We start from the raw sequence: 16,475 nt of genomic DNA, 5'->3' as shown, positions 1-16,475 counted from the left end.
AGACAGCTGCCTAGGCTGAGAACCTGTCCACTGGGCGACTGGCTTGGCTACTGAAGGCAGCGCAGCTACAAGCCTGCTTCAGCGTGCAGACTCCATTTTTTGGCCTCATGGGTTGGCACGGGGTGGCAGAGGGGAGGGCTGGGGTTGCTAATTGTAGTCAGGCCTCATTTTGGGCAGGAGCTCACAGGAGCAGAGCCTGTGATTTTATCTGGAACCTCCAGATTTTACTGTGCTCTTTCTTTCTCACATTCCCCCCGCACCACACACTTGCTTCTGGGCTCCACTGTTCAAACCCCCTGTGAGAATTTTGCTGCACTCTAAGATTGGACAAACATTCTAATATTTTCCCCCACAAAAAATGGGGAAATCACCCAAACGCATAAAGCAGACAGATGGAAACCTTCCTCATGCCACTGTGGCCACATAGGAGAAAGTAATGTAAAAAGTAGGATGGGAGTCAGGTTTTATTATGATTCTAATTATATGATTCTAATTCTAATTCAAGAAGCATTTTAAGGTAGATGCTGAGCTGATATAATGTAGTCCACCTTCCTGTGATGTCAGGGGGTGTGTGGCATATGTAAAGGAGTTGTGCTAATGAGCTCTGGCACCTCTTTTTCTACAAAATGACCTCTGGTTGTAGTGCTGAGTCCCGGCCAGAGGGGGCAGAGCAGGCGTACACGGCAGCAGCTGTTGTCCTGACCCAGAGGAGCCAGGACTATTGTGGCTTCTGTAAACTCTTGTGTCCCTTCAGCCACAGCCACTTCCTCTCCGCTGCCCTTGGACTCAATGGGGGCTTGCCAACCCCAGGAGGGATGAACAGACATGGCTGTGCCCGGATGGAAGGTGACAAGCAGTGAAGAACACTCGTCAAATGTGGGTTTCATGGCTTCTATGCCTTCCTCCCTCCCTCCCTCCCACACCTGAGAGGCCTGCCCCTGATGACGCCTCCAGCTGAGGCCATCCAGGTGAGTGAGAGAGCCTGTCAGCCAGCCATGCCCCACCAGCTGTCCTCTAGAGGCGCATTACCTATTGACAGTTTTGCAGGTACTGCAGGTTCTGGGAAGCAAGTAATCAAGGTCCAGAGCTGGAGAAAGCAAGCAATGGGTGTGTCTCTGCTTCAGAATGGCTCATTGGAGTGTCGCTGTGCTGGCATCTCTTATTTCCATCTGCCCGGCCTTAGGTACAGTTGGGCACCCTTGAATCCTCTCTTGCTGGTCAAGGCAGGGCACTTGCCCCTTGCCGCCATCTCCCTTTGATCTCAGCCACTGAGAAGGCAAACAGGGTTTTACAACAATCTTTAAAAAGCACTTCTGGCCAAATACGGATGTTTTGCAACAATCTTAAAAAGGGCATTGTGTTATTCCAGGGTGTAGGGGCAGTGTGAGGAGCTGGGCTCCGTCAGCCCAGGTCGGGTCTCCCAAATGTTCCCCCCTCCACCATTAAAAGATGTCTGCCTAAAATGGAAAGGTGGAGTAGTGAGATTTGGCAAAACAATTTTACAAATAATACATCAAGAAAAAGCACAAGGATCAGAGCAAAAACTAAAAATATACAATGCTCTGAGCCTAGGAAATCATGAAACGGCTGGGCAATGCAAGCTTTCCCCCCCACCCCCACCCCAGGCAGTGGCTTGCCAGTGGAATTTCCCCTTTTAGTTGTGGGCTTCCAGGTCAGGGTACTCACTCAGGCACCCAATCTCAGGTCCATTCAGTAGAGACGAGCTGGCTCAAAGCATCAACCCTTTACGGCCAGGGGCCTGCATATCTTCTGGACCGCCTCTTCCCATATGAACCCCCGGGCTCTGAGGTGTGCTGCTCAACATCTGTTCATAGTCCCTGGTCCTAAGGATGCCTGGCTGGCTTCAACGAGGGCAAGAGTGGAATTCCATTCCCAGAATGTTTCTGCAACTTCCAGGGACTGTCATTCCTTGCACCCTCAAAGATGCCATAGAACACCAAGTATATAATATGAAATTACTATAAATGTAATAAATTCCTTAGATATTATATATGTAAATTCTATGTCTGTGATGTACAAATATACCCACCATCCATCTGGACTGAATATTCAATTTTCCACATGAAATACGATTTCACTATTTATATCACAATCCAATATTGCACCACATAGCAGGACACAGCAGCCTCTTGAGTATTGTATGAGCTCTCTCTCTCTTTCTCTCCCCTCAATGGATAAAATATACCCTACATATAGTCCATTTCAAACCAAAGTTCTTTATGAAGGGTTAATTCGATGTCTCTTCAAAGTTCACAATCTCTCTGCTGTACTGGCTCCAAAAGAGTTGTGTTGCTCCACTGAATGGATCTTTAGATTCCAATTGCCGGTAAATTCAACACATTTCCACTGAGAAATCATCATGTATCTCATTGCTTTTGCTAAAGAGGATGCTGTGGGGGTTCATATGGGGTGAGGCGGTCCAGCGTGAATTTAGGGAACGGTATTTGTGAGTTTCCTGCCTTGTGCAGGGGGTTGGACTAGATCAGGGGTGGCCTAGGGTAGCTCTCCAGATGTTTTTTGCCTACAACTCCCATCAGCCCCAGCCAGCATGGCCAGTGGCTGGGGCTGATGGGAGTTATAGGCAAAAAACATCTGGAGAGCTACCCTTGGCCACCCCTGGACTAGATGACCCTGGAGGTCCCTTCCAACTCTATGATTCTATGATTCAATCTTTTCACAAAATTGAGTTCAATGGGATACAAAGCAGCACTGTGTTTAGTTTAGCAAAAGCAATGAGATCTATGATGATTTTTGGGTATAAGGCACAGAGACTAAATGTCAGATGCCGAAGAGGCAGGTCTGTGGGAGCGGTCTGAGTGACGTCACAGGACGGTGTGGGGTTTTGGTGCACAATGTGACATCATGGGAAGGGGTGGAGCTCAGGAAGTGCCACCAGCTGATTTTTTGAGCTGGAAGTGACATCCCGGACATGAGATGACATCCCGCACAAAAGGTCGAACTCTAACTTACCTTCCGAGAGTTTTGGAAATGATGTGTCTCTCTCTGATCTCCTCTTCTCACCTGTCCCATGAGATGCAGAAATACAAATGGCATTAAAGCAGAAGAATGCAGCTTTGCTGTCTAGAACGGCGCATCACCCTACCAACAAGCTTTGCCATGAATTAGCAACCACACACAAGTGCAGGCGGTGAGCAGGCTGTGGAGCAGTTTTGCTCCAGGGGAAAACGGGGGGAGGGGGGCTCCTAATGACGCTGGTGACTCTTGAGAAGGGAGTGGGCCAAATGCATGTCTGCTCAATGGCCGCTGGTGTAGCTTGGAACAGGCCTTGTGAGCGAAGCGGGATGGATGTTTTGAGCTGAACCTGGGAGGGATTGTCGTTGGCGCATATGTGTGAGAAAGTTTGTATTTGAGTAGAAGGGAAAGAAAGGAGGTGTCGTGTAGCGATGCGTGGCAGTGGGGAAGCAGAGGCCAGCTCTCCCAATTGAGTTCCATGGGAAAAGAGAGGGCAGGTCTAGCAATTGGCTGCATTGGGGACCCAGAGGCCAGGTGTACCAGTTGAGTTCAATGGGAAACAGAGGCCAGGTCTACTAATAGGCCATCTTCCGAAAGCAGAGGCCAAGTTTACTGATTGACTTCCATGGGAAACAGAAGGCCAGGTTTACAAATAGGCTGCATTTGGGAACCAGAGGCCAGGTCTACCAATCATCGGAACGAGGGATTATCTAGAATCCTCGTGTGGACTTGGACTTCGTATGGACTTGATGGTTTCCATTCGAGAACTAATGAGCGTGAACGTATAACGGACTTTGTGAATTTCTTTGTTTATTGGACTTTATGTACTCTGCCTGTTGCTTTCATGCTCCATGTTAAGAGGCAATAATATTGTGTAAAATATAACATTCTGTCATCATTGACATGAATGAAAATGGTTTGTGTGCTATTACAGCTAACAGTGTGTGGGTTCTATTTGGTCTCTCAATCACACAGTAGAGCTGCAGAGCCAAGTTCCTTCACTGGCTCCTCCCCCAATGGAGCTCTCCCTGAAGAAGGGAGAGGGAGAGGGAAAGAGGTAGAGGCTGCTTTCCACAGCTGCACTGCATGGGAGAAATACAAAAATGGCGATGGAAGGAAGCAGGAGAGGGGAAAGGAAGCAGACGGGCAGTTGCTCACGGACCTGACGGAAGCCCTGTGGGGGATGAATGAGGCCCGCGGACTGCACATTTGACACCTCTGGTCCAAACTTTCAACCTACTCAATCACAGCTGAGGAAGAGCAGAAGAACAGACTGGATTTATATCCTGCCCTTCACTCAGAGCGGTTTAAAGTCTCCTTTTCCTTCCATTCCCCACAACAGACACCCGGTGAGGCAGGTGGGGCTGAGAGAGCTCAGAGAGAACTGCTGTGGATCAGAATGGCTCTGAAAGAACTTGTGAATGACCCGATGAAACACCAGCAGTTGCAAGTGGAGCTGTGGCAAATCAAACCCAGCTCTCTCAGCTTACAGTCTGCACGCTTATCCATCACACCAAACTGGCTCTCAAAGAGTCCACAAAGCACAGAAAACATAGAGTCCAATCTATCTGATACAAACAATATCTTTAATGAGCTGTGATTCTTCCTTAGCTGAGTTTTGTTTTGTTTGATGAAGAAACATTTAGGGGTGAAAACTTGGAAGGGAGAAAATGTGTTATCCCTTTAACAGGCATTACAGGATATTTATCTCTTCAGATACCCATTTCCACATGTTAAGTTTCCGGGAATGAGGCAAGAATATTTTTTTCCCCTTTGGCCTGCAAGCAACCCTACAGCACATTCCTCACTAAAACAAAATAGGGAGATAGGATGAGAATTTTCTTTTTGTGCTATAAAAGCACAATATCAGTGGCGGAATTTCTTTGTGGGGGGTGCTCTCAGAAGGAAGAAGTAAGGAGGGAGTCTTTGCCCAGGGCTTAGTCAAGGTCCGGGGTGGCCAAACTGCGGCCCGAAAGCCACATGTGGCTCTTTCACACATATTGTGTGGCTCTTGAAGCCCCCACTACCCCATCAACCATCTTGGAGAAAGCATTTCTCTCTTTAAATTACTTTGCCAAGCCAAGCCAGCCAGCAGCTTGGCAAATGCATTTAAACTTAATGTTGCTTTCTTTCCACCTCTCCATCTATTTGCCTTCCTCCTTTTCCTTCCTGTCTTGTGGCTCAAAAACATCTGACATTTACTCTGTGTGGCTTTTATGTTAATCCAGTTTGGCCACCCCTGGTCAAGGTTATTCCCAGCTTATGCGAAGGGAGGTGATGTTCAGAGCAGGTAGAGGGAATCTTACTTCTCCCTCCTGATTCACTCTGAGAGATAATCTGGGGGTGGGGAGAAAAAGTGGGATTGGGGAAGACAGCTTCAAGAGGGGACTGGATAAACATGGACCAGAGATTCATCCGTGACTATTAGCCACAGCGTATTGTTGGAACTCTCTGTTTGGAGCAGTGATGTTTTGTATTCTGGGTACTTGGGGGGGCACAGTGGGAGGGCTTCTGGTGTCCATGGCCCACTGATGGACCTCCTGATGGCACTTGCGTTTTTTGGCCACTGTGTGACACAGGGTGTTGGACTGGATGGGCCATTGGCCTGATCCAACATGGCTCCTCTGATGTTCTTACAGCTTCAAGAGGGGACTGGATAAACATCTGGAGCAGAGGTCCATCAGTGGCTCTTAGCCACAGGGTATAGATGGAACTCTCTGTCTGGGGCAAATGATGCTCTGCATTCTTGGTGCTTGGGGAGAAGCACAGTTGGAGGGCTTCTAGTGTCCTTGGCCCACTGATGGACCTCCTGATGGGTATCTGGTTTTTTTGGCCACTGTGTGACAGAGTGTTGGACTGGATAGGCCATTGGTCTGATCCAACATGGATTCTCTTACGGATGCGAATAATGATCAGGTGCCCCACGAATGAGAGGGCTGTGTTCAGGTACCTTTGAAAGCGCCCCCTGGTGAGGCTGGTTGGAACGCAGATTGGAGGGGAGGGGCTTATGTTCTGGATGTTGTGGGGAAGAAGAGCTGGCCCCAGACTATCTGGTATCCTAGGCAAGGCTAATTTTTGACTCCTCCTCACAGCAGCCCAATCCCTACATTCTATCCTGTGGGCCCATAGGATAGAATGGAGCCTATTTTACCCTCTAGGCCCATAGGAGAGACTGGAGTCCATTCTCTCCTATGGGCTCATATTAAGTACCGATAGAAACAGAGTTTCAATACAGCTTGAGGGAAGGAGGAAAAGAGAAAATGGGGGGCGGGGGGGAGACAGGCAAAAGAAAAGAAAGTAAATAATTGCGATTAGCAGCTCGGCTAGCATATACAAACAAGGTTGTCCAGTTCGGACATAGAAATAAAAGTGTTTTCCATAAAGCAAATGAAACAATAGTCTATTAAGCTGTTCTAATTCATTATTAAAATTTAAACCCCTTCTCTGAGGTTGGGCTGCAAAGGCGGAACGATCCCTCCATTCTGTCCAATGAGCCCACTCTAACTGAATCCTTTTCCACACACTGAGCGCTTAAAATGTTTCTCCCGTATGGATTCTCTGATGCATTGGTCTGCCCTCGCTTCTTCTGTGGCCTGTCCCATCACCTGCTCTCCTAACCCTCATTGGGCCCTCCAGGATGAGAGATGCCACTGCAGGAACAGAGGCTGATGGACCAGCATCAGCAAGTTCAACAAGGGAGGGGGAGTGGTCTCATTCATTGGGATGGGATCCAACTGTCATGAAAGCTCCCTTTGTGGCCATTCAAGACTCTGGGTATGGCGAGCCAGGGCAGGACACTGACCATTCAAAAGGTTCTCCCCTCTGTGTTCTCTGATGCACTTGAACACTCCCCCTCTCACTGAATCTCTTTCCATACTCTAACCGTTCATAACGTTTCTCCCCTGTGTGGGTTCTCTGAGTTGAACATGGCCACGCTGGCTAAATCTCTTTTAAAATGCTAAGAATTCAAATCATTTCTCCTGTGTGCTTTCTACGATGCCGTTTAACACTGCCACGCTGACTGAACCTTTCTCCACATTCTGAGCATTCAAAAGGCTTCTCCCCTTTGTGGGTTCTCTGATGATGATGAAGAGTGCATATTGAATCTCTTTCCACACTCTGAGCACTCAAAAGGTTTTACCCTGTGTGGGTTCTCTGATGACGATGAAGTTTGCCACTATTTCTGAATCTCTTTCCACACACTGAGCATTCAAAAGGTTTCTCCCCTGTGTGGGTTTTCTGATGCTCTTGAAGATATCTACCTGCACTGAATCCCTTTCCACACTCTGAGCATTCAAAAGGTTTCTCCCCTGTGTGGGTTCTCTGATGATGATGAAGAGTGCCACTATTTTTGAATCTCTTTCCACACTCAGAGCACTCAAAAGGTTTCTCCCCTGTGTGGGTTCTCTGATGACATTGAAGAATGGTACTCGTACTGAATCTCTTTCCACACTCTGAGCATTCAAAAGGTTTCTCTCCTGTGTGGGTCCTCTGATGACATTGAAGAATGGCACTCGTACTGAATCTCTTTCCACACACTAGGCATTCAAAAGGTTTCTCCCCTGTGTGGGTACTCTGATGACGATTAAGAGTGCCACTATTTCTGAATCTCTTTCCACACTCTGAGCATTCAAAAGGTTTCTCTCCTGTGTGGGTTCTCTGATGAGACTGAAGATGACCACTCTGACTGAATCTCTTTCCACACTGTGAGCACTCATAAGGTTTCTCCCTTGTGTGGGTTCTTTGATGATAATGAAAATGGCCACTCCGAATGACTCGCTTTCCGCGCTCTGAGTACTCAAAAGGTTTCTCCCCTGTGTGGGTTCTCTGATCATGTTGAAGAGTACCACTCATACTGAATCGCTTTCCGCACTCTGGGCACTCAAAAGGTTTCTCCCCTGTGTGATGATATTGAAGAGTACCACTCATACTGAATAGCTTTCCACACTCTGAGCATTCAAAAGGTTTCTCCCCTATGTGGGTTCTCTGATGATGCTGAAGAGTGCTGTTCCTAGTGAATCTCTTTCCACACTCTGAGCATTCAAAAGGTTTCTCCCCTGTGTGGGTCCTCTGATGACATTGAAGAATGGAACTCGTACTGAATCTCTTTCTGCACTCTGAGCATTCAAAAGGTTTTTCTCCTGTGTGGGTCCTCTGATGACATTGAAGAATGGCACTCGTACTGAATCTCTTTCCACACTCTGAGCATTCAAAAGGTTTCTCCCCTGTGTGGGTCCTCTGATGGCACTGAAGACCGCCACTATCTCTGAATCTCTTTCCACACTCTGAGCATTCAAAAGGTTTCTCCCCTGTGTGGGTTCTCTGATGATACTGAAGATGACCACGCTGACTGAAACTCTTTCCACACACTGAGCATTCAAAAGGTTTCTCCCCTGTGTGACTTCTCTGATGCTTTTGAAGATTCCCCCTTGCACTGAATCTCTTTCCACACTCTGAGCATTCAAAAGGTTTCTCCCCTGTGTGGGTTTTCTGATGACATTGAAGATGGCCACTCCTACTGAATCTCTTTTCACACTCTGAGCATTCAAAAGGTTTCTCCCCTGTGTGGCTTCTCTGGTGATATTGAAGACTGCCACTTGTACTGAATCTCTTTCCACACTTCAGGCAGTTAAAATGTTTCTCTCTTGTGCGTGTTTTTTGGTGGAGCTGAAGAATGTAACACTGACTGAATTCATTTCTCATCTCTGAATATTCAGAAGGTTTCTCCTCGCTGTGTATTCTTTGGTTTACAAGGAGCTGTGATCGATTTCTGAAATATTTTCCACACTGAATGGATTTCCTTGCCTTCATTATCCTGTGCTTTGGAAAATGTACAACTCGCTTTCCTCCATCACGCTTCTCAACCACACCACTGCCTTTCTTTCTCTTAGATCTGCCTCGATTCGTGACGTTTCCATTCAGGCCTTCATTTGTAACTCTCTCTGGCATTTGCTGATGAAGTTCCTCCCCCTCCTCATTCCTCCGATCATTCTCCTCTGGAATAAAGAGAAACTGTTAGCACCTGGAAAGGTTGGAAAGACCTCACAGCATCTATGTGGAAGATGGCATCGAGGCATCTGCTCTGATTTACAGTGCTCCGCAAGTGACCTGCTAATAAACAACATCTATATAAAGAGCTCCATGGCGCAGAGTGTTAAAGCTGCAGTACTGCAGCCCTAAGCTCTGCTCACGACCTGAGTTTGATCCGAGCGGAAGATGGTTTCAGGTAGCCGGCTCAGGTTGATTCAGTTTTCCACCCTTCCAAGGTTGGTAAAATGAGTCCCCAGCTTGCTGGGGGGGAAAGTGTAGATGACTGGGGAAGGCAATGGCAAACCACTCTGTAAAAAGTCTGCCGTGAAAACGTTGTGAAAGCAACGTCACTCCAGAGTCAGAAACGACTGGTGCTTGCACAGGGGGCCTTTCCTTTCCATATGATAACAGGAGGAAAGGATTGGCGGCACTTTGGCCTCATCCAGTTTGGCTGATCTTAACCACACATCCACCTTACCCCAAGAATAAGGACACTCCCCCCCCCCCCACATAAAGAGACTCAGCTAAGCTCTTTCCCAGAAGGAGCTTCTGAGCCACCAGATTTCAGGCTCCCAGAAGGCCTCCCTCCCTCCTTACCCACCGGCCTGTAGGATTGTCCCAAACCAAATGTTGCTCAGAAGGGAATCAGGAATCTCCTATGGTTGTTCCTGTTCTGTTCCCTTGACGTAACAGTGAAGGATACTCACTCTCAGCCAGGTCATTTGGGAAGAAGATATGCTCTTAGGATCCTCTAAAACAGAGGTGGCCAAACTTACTTAATATTAGAGCCACATGGAATAACCGTCTGAGAGCCGCAAGACAGGAACATTAGATGTTTGAGAGACAGAAGGGAGGAAGGTAGATGGAGGGGGGAGAGAGGTGGAAAGAAAGCAACTTTAACTTTAAATGCATTCTCCAGGCTGCTGGCTGGCTTAGAGAAGGGATTTAAATAAAGAAATGTCTTCTCCAAGCCAGATGACAGCACCGGGGGGGGGGCCTCAAGAGCCACACAATATGTGTGAAAGAGCCACATTTGGCTCCCAAGCCACAGTTTGGTCACCCCTGCTCTAGAAGAACTCTCCAGCCTTATTTTGAAAGAAAGGCCATCCTCTTTCTCCATCAGACTCTAATACCTCTGGATTCTTTTGCAAAGAGAGCGGGAGACAAAGAGAAAGAAAGTGATCATTCTTACAAGGGGAAAGAAAGAAATGGCAGACTCAAAATTCTTCTGGAAGGATGGCACCATGGTCAAGATGGAAACTCAGAATCCGAACCAGGGTAAGGGGGATGGATGTGAGGCAAAGAACCCAGTCCCCCCAAGGGTTACAATTATTACTAAGTGGCCTGGTGCGACTCGTGGGTGTTCAGAATCTGAGTCTCCCTGCAGATAACATCATCATTCCAGAAAGCGGTCATTGGTTAATCATGAGAACCTGCATCCAGTTCTGCAAACAGGAGGGTGAGGGGATGAGGCTGCTGCTGAGAACTTCTGGAAAATTCCATCAAGGAGGAACCTTGATTGGGTCATTAGAGAGCGAGACTGGAGAGAAAGAAACTATAATACAGGTAAAGATGAGCTGCAGAAACTGTGCTGTTTTGTGACGTCACAGTTTTAAAACTTTAATAAAGGTATATATATATTTTCAAAGGGGTCTGTTTTACTTGCTTGCATTCTGCTGAGGTAACCAGTGAAAAGGGCGTTCTCAGCTACAAAGAGCACTGATCCAGGGGGACGCAGGTTTCTGTCCTTGACAGGATCATTTCCAGCTCACAGGCAGAGCAGATGTTTGTGATCCCATCTGGGCAGAAGGCTGTGTTGGAAACGTCAGCAACAAAGAAACGAGGCCCTTCCAGAGTCTTTCTGAGGGCCTCTCAGCCCCAAGAGGATACCTTCTCTGGCCTGGGGGATGGGCACAATGCTGTCCTCAGTTGCCCTGGTGGAAGAACACCCCCATGGACACATGAAGCGGCCTTAGATTGAACCAGACAATTGGCCCGTTGAAGTCAGTATTCTCAGTCCAGCAGCAGTTTTCTACCAATCACCTCCTTCCTGTTCTTTTCCCCTGAAGATTCTGGGGATTGAACCTGGACCTTCCTCGGGAGGTGGGGAGCTCTCCTTCTTTGGAGGTTTTTAAGAAGAGGGGATGACTTGCAAGGATGGGTTTACATGAAGGGCAGGAAGCTACCAGCTGGATATTAGGAAACACTTTTCATAGTTAGAGTGGTTCTACTCTGGAATCAGCTACCCAGGGAAGAGGGCCCCCCCCCCGCCAGTCTTTAAGCAGCGGCTGATCAAACACGCGTCAGGGATGCTAAGTCTAGGCTGACCCTGTATTGAGCAGGGGGTGAACTAGATGGCCTCTAGGCCCCTTCCGACTCTGTGATCCTGTTATTTGAGCAAAGAGTAGATGGCCATTGACACCAGTGCTGATGAAAGAAAGAAAGAGAAAGAGAAAGAGAGAGAGAGAGAGAGAGAGAAAGGAAGGAAGGAAGGAAGGAAGGAAGGAAGGAAGGAAGGAAGGAAGGAAGGAAGGAAGGAAGGAAGGAAGAAAAAGAAAGAAAGAAAGAAAGAAAGAAAGAAAGAAAGAAAGAAAGAAAGAAAGAAAGAAAGAAAGAAAGAAAGAAAGAAAGAAAGAAAGAAAGAAAGAAAGAAAGAAAGAAAGAAAGAAAGAAAGAAAGAAAGAAAGAGGAAAAGGAGGAGGAAAAGAGAAGGAGAAGGAGGAGAAGAAGACGAGGAGGACTGTAGATTTATATCATGCTCTTCTCTCTGAATCAGAGACTCAGAGCGGCTTAAATCTGCTATAACTTCTCCCCCCACAACAGACACCCTGTGAGGTAGGTGGGGCTGAGAGAGCTCTCACAGAAGCTACCCTTGCAAGGACAACTCTGTGAGAGTTGTGTGCTGACCCAAGCCTATTCCGACAGCTGCAAGTGGAGGAGTGGGGAATCAAACCCGGATCTCCCAGATAAGAGTCCGCACACTTCACCACTACACCAAACTGGCTCTCACGAGGCAGATCACGAGAAGGAAGGAAGTGTTCCATCGGTGCTTAGTTCTCATGGCACTTCCTTGTATGCCCAAGGAAATGCGACTGCCACTTTGGGGTCAGGAAACAATTTCCTCCAGAACACTTTACCAGAGCCCCGAAAGGGCTTTTTTTGGTCGCCTTCTAAGCATGCAGTTTTGAATTCCCTGCATTTTGCAGGGGGTTGGATTAGATGACCCTGGAGGTCAGTTCCAATTCCATGATTCTATGAACACGTGAAGTTTCCTTTTACTGCATCAGACCCTTGGTGTCAGTATTATCTACTCAATCCAGCATCGGCTCTCCAGGGTCTTTCCCTTCACCTCCTACCTGACCCTTTTCTCTGGAGATGCTGGGGACTGAACCTGGGGCCTTCTGCATGCCAAGCAGAGGTTCTACCAGGGAGCCACAGCCCCTCCCCAAGTAGCGGGACAGGCCTCAAAATGAGGCATTGCTAGTCAATACCTGGATTCCTTCCTCCTCACACGTCTGGCACCTATGAAAGGTCCTTACCCAGAGAGACCACCTTCTTATAGTTCTCCAGCATGACTTCCCAGTACAGAGCTCTTTCTCCCGGATCCAGCAGGGCCCACTCTGCCTCAGCGAAAGAGATGGACACCTCCTCAAAGGAAAAGGGACCCTGAAAGAAAACGAAGATTCCCTTGTCTGAGACCACGCCAGGAAGAGAATGAACCAGGGAAGGGGACAATCTGGGAAGGTACAGGATGCAAGGCTTGGGATGGGTAAAGGGAACAGCATTCAGAGTATCTCTCACATGGACCCCTTGTAGAAACTGAAGGAGCAGAAGCTCCCCTGAGAAAGGAGGAGGGACTCAGGCTGTGCCCCCTCCCCCTTCTCATCCCTCCTACCTGGACTGGAGGCGCAGCCGCTGTTCCCCCACCTCCGAAAAGACAACGGCTCAACAGGATCTCTTCGCTTCCTGTTAATGAGATAAGGGAGGAAGGAAGGGTGTTTCCTTGCTTTCTCCCTGCTTCATGCACTTCCTTCCCAGGGTAGTGAAACCTTGCCCTGTGTTCACTCAATACATTTTTAGACAATTTTTACTACATTCCGGGAGAGGCAGAAGAAAAGCACCGGGTGTTACGGAAAAATTTTAACTGGTCCCTTTATGAAAGCAACCCATTAAAGTTTTAAGACATTTTACAGTATTTGAAACACTTTAAAATTACTTTTTGCCTATATGCTCGCAGAATCAGCTGTTAGTAGAATCTGGGTCAGAGAGAGAGAGGGTTTATTCCAGGAGAATCTTAGAGGGGGGGGGGGGGAAGTATTGCTTCAGAAATCTCCCACCATCTTGCTGGCCTGAATCAGAGGGCTAAGAGGCTCCTTTGGGCAGGTTAAGCCATAAACTGGGATAAAGATCCTTAGCACGAGAGGGCGGGATAGAATTTAGAAGAATTGAAGAACTGCAGATTTATACCCCGCCCTTCTCTCTGAATCAGAGACTCAGAGCGGCTTACAATCTCCTATAACTTCTCCCCCCACAACAGACACCCTGTGAGGTGGGTGGGGTTGAGAGAGCTCTCACAGCAGCTGCCCTTTCAAGGACAACCTCTGCCAGAGCTATGGCTGACCCAAGGCCATTCCAGCAGGTGCAAATGGAGGAGTGGGGAATCAAACCCGCTTCTCCCGGATAAGAGTCCACGCACTTCACCACTACACCAAATTGGCTCTCAGAGAGAGAACAGAAAGATTGGGAAATTAGGATGCATAGCTGCTATGCTTAGGCAAAATTAAACTCTAGCAGGTGTAAGATCACATGGGATTTCCTAACGGACAAATGGAGTGCGTAAACCTAACTACTAGAAACTGGCCTTTCACTGTATGAGAACGTATAAGTGTCTAACTGAGTGCATAGTGTGAGTTTGCCAACTTTTTTTTCTTTTTCTATATATAGCTAGAGCGCGCTGTCTTGAGAGAAAACTGGAGAGCAATAAAGCTTATCCCATGTTTTGAAAAAGTTTCTGGTCTCATATATTAGATCCTTGGAGCATCAGGTTGTTTGGGGAACTGTGGTAAGAGGAAATGGTTATGAATTCTATAAAAAGAAAATCCCCCAACACCAGGGATCTATGAGCCTCAGGGATTAGAAATGCTGCCAATGTATTTCAGACTTCTCTTTGTTCTGCAGGGAGGGAAATGGATGGTGGAAATACTATAGCATGAAACATCACCGTCACACTGGATCGGACGTGATTCGAGCAGTTCTGGAGACTTGAGGGTCGTATGAATGAGTTTTCAGAGTGTCTCTGGCCATGCTAATTTCATAAGCCGGTTTTCAGGCAGAAGCAACTTCAACTTGGCATCACATCTGTCCCAAGTCCCACCCCAAGACCCTCCTCAAAGCTTTTTTTTTGGGGGGGGGGCTATCCCTGCTCCAGCACCCTGCTGCCCACAGCAGCCACCTAGAGGACCCTCCAGCCACAGGCACTGAAGGAAACCTCCCCATTATTGTTGGCCCCTTGGGACTGGTTTTCAGAGCTCTGCCGCCCCACCAGACAGAACGGCTCTGCTGAGATTTCTCTACCTTCCCTCTGTCCCCAGGCAACCTGGGACCTTTCATGGAAGGTAGGTGGGATAGGAACGTTTTAGTTAACGGGAGAAACTGATGTCCAGGAATTTGCCTAATCTCCTTTTAGAGGCATCACCGTTAGTGGACACTGAGTGCCACAAATTATGCTGGCTGTAGAAATACGTATATTTTCCTGACGCAAACTCTCCACCCATCGCATTCATGGGCTGCCCCAATTGCATCCAGGCACAAAGAGTCCTTACCACAGGAGAGGGCATCTTGGGCATGCTCCACCGCCTGCACCCTCTGCCCCTGCTCCAAGGAAGCTCCTTCTGCTTCAGGGATGGCAGCTTCCATCTTCAAAGCTGGTCCCTGCATCTGAAAGAGCAGCCAGGAAGAGGGGTAAGAGATGGAAGGGAAAGGACACCAAGGAATGGATCCTGCCCCACCCCCAGATTCTGCACCATCTATCAGAAGATCTGGTGAGTTATCTTCAGGGGACAGGAATTCTCTAGTAGGTGAGGCTCTGGGCAATGATGTGACAGGGAAATTTTAGGATAAGGCCAAATATTGTTAGTTGAATTGGACATATCAGGAGATAATCCCCTCTCACCTGTCCGACCTGCCTCTTCTCCTCTGCCTGACTCAGGAGGAAACCTTCCGCCAGGGCCACCGCCTGGGAACTGGTCTCCGGCCTGCATCCTCTGACCCAGCCCTGCATTTCCTGGGGCAGGAGAGTCAGGAACTGCTCCAGGATCACCAGGTCCAGGATCTGCTTCTTGGTGTGCCTTCCTGGCTTCAGCCACTGGTTGCAAAGTCCATGGAGCTGGCTGCAAACCTCTCGGGGCCCATCAGCCTCATGGTAGCCGTACTGCCGGAAGCGTTGGCAATGAACATCTGAGGTCATGGTGTCCTTGGCCAGGACCTCTGGCACAGCCCTTTCCCAGAATTCCACACCACTTCCAGGTTGGACTGGATGGGGGCTCTTCCTTGCTCTCTTGCCCGTTCCCGGTCCTTCTGGGTCCTGCTCTTCCATCTCCTTCCCCTTTTCTTAGGTCTCCTCTACCGTTGAAATCAGGGATGGCGAGAAACGGACAACAGCATGTCAAAATGAACATACACAAATGCATGCACATATAATTACAACCCCCAAAGGATGGAATACCACAACTCCATCCAGAGAATTATCAATTTTCTCCTGGCCCCGTATTCCAGCTCACCCTGATAGGACCAGGGATGGAATTCTAGCAGGAGTTCCTTTGCATATTAGGCTGTACCCCACCCCCTTTCGATGTAGCCAGTCCTCAAAGAGCTTACAAAAAAAAGCTTTGTAAGCTCTTGGAGGATTGGCTGCATCAGGGGTGTGTGGCCTAATATACTAAGAAGCTCCTGCTAGAATTCCACCCCTGCATGGGAGCATTTTTCTGAGTCCAGACTATTTGGAGAAAAGCCTAGGCAAAGACCTTGAACATCAGTGTTCGGCTACTAAGTGTCTCACTGGTGCCCTGCCGGAGATGGAGGTGGGGTGAGGTGACCAGTCAAAAGTTTTAACATTCTGGCAAGAAGATGATACTGGATTTGTATCCCACCCTATACTCTGAATCTCAAGAGTCTCAGAGTGGTCACAATCTCCTTTACCTCTCCCCCCACCTCACAACAGACACCCTGTGAGGTAAGTGGGGCTGAGAGAGCTCTTACAGCAGCTGCCCTTTCAAGGACAACTCCTAGGAGAGCTATGGGTGACCCAAGGCCCTTCCAGCAGCTGCAAGCGGAGGATTGGGGAATCAAACCTGGTTCTCCCAGATAAGAGTCCATGCACAGAACTACTAGACCTCTCTACACCAAAGATGCTAATCAGCATGAAGGATTCATCATATTTGATCTCATCTGGA

General features: G+C 48.1%; 1 protein-coding gene across 6 annotated transcripts in view; it reads left to right on the top strand.

The window, feature by feature from the left end:
- The window catches only part of LOC132571063 (zinc finger protein 883-like), a 661,721-nt gene that overhangs the window by 340,986 nt on the left and 304,260 nt on the right, over window positions 1-16,475 (top strand). The window lies entirely within an intron of this gene.

Source organism: Heteronotia binoei, chromosome 5 (assembly GCF_032191835.1).
Source record: "Heteronotia binoei isolate CCM8104 ecotype False Entrance Well chromosome 5, APGP_CSIRO_Hbin_v1, whole genome shotgun sequence".
NCBI classification, from domain to species: domain Eukaryota; kingdom Metazoa; phylum Chordata; class Lepidosauria; order Squamata; family Gekkonidae; genus Heteronotia; species Heteronotia binoei.
The sequence above is the reverse complement of the archived record's forward strand: the minus strand, read 5'-3'. Positions and strand labels throughout refer to the sequence as shown.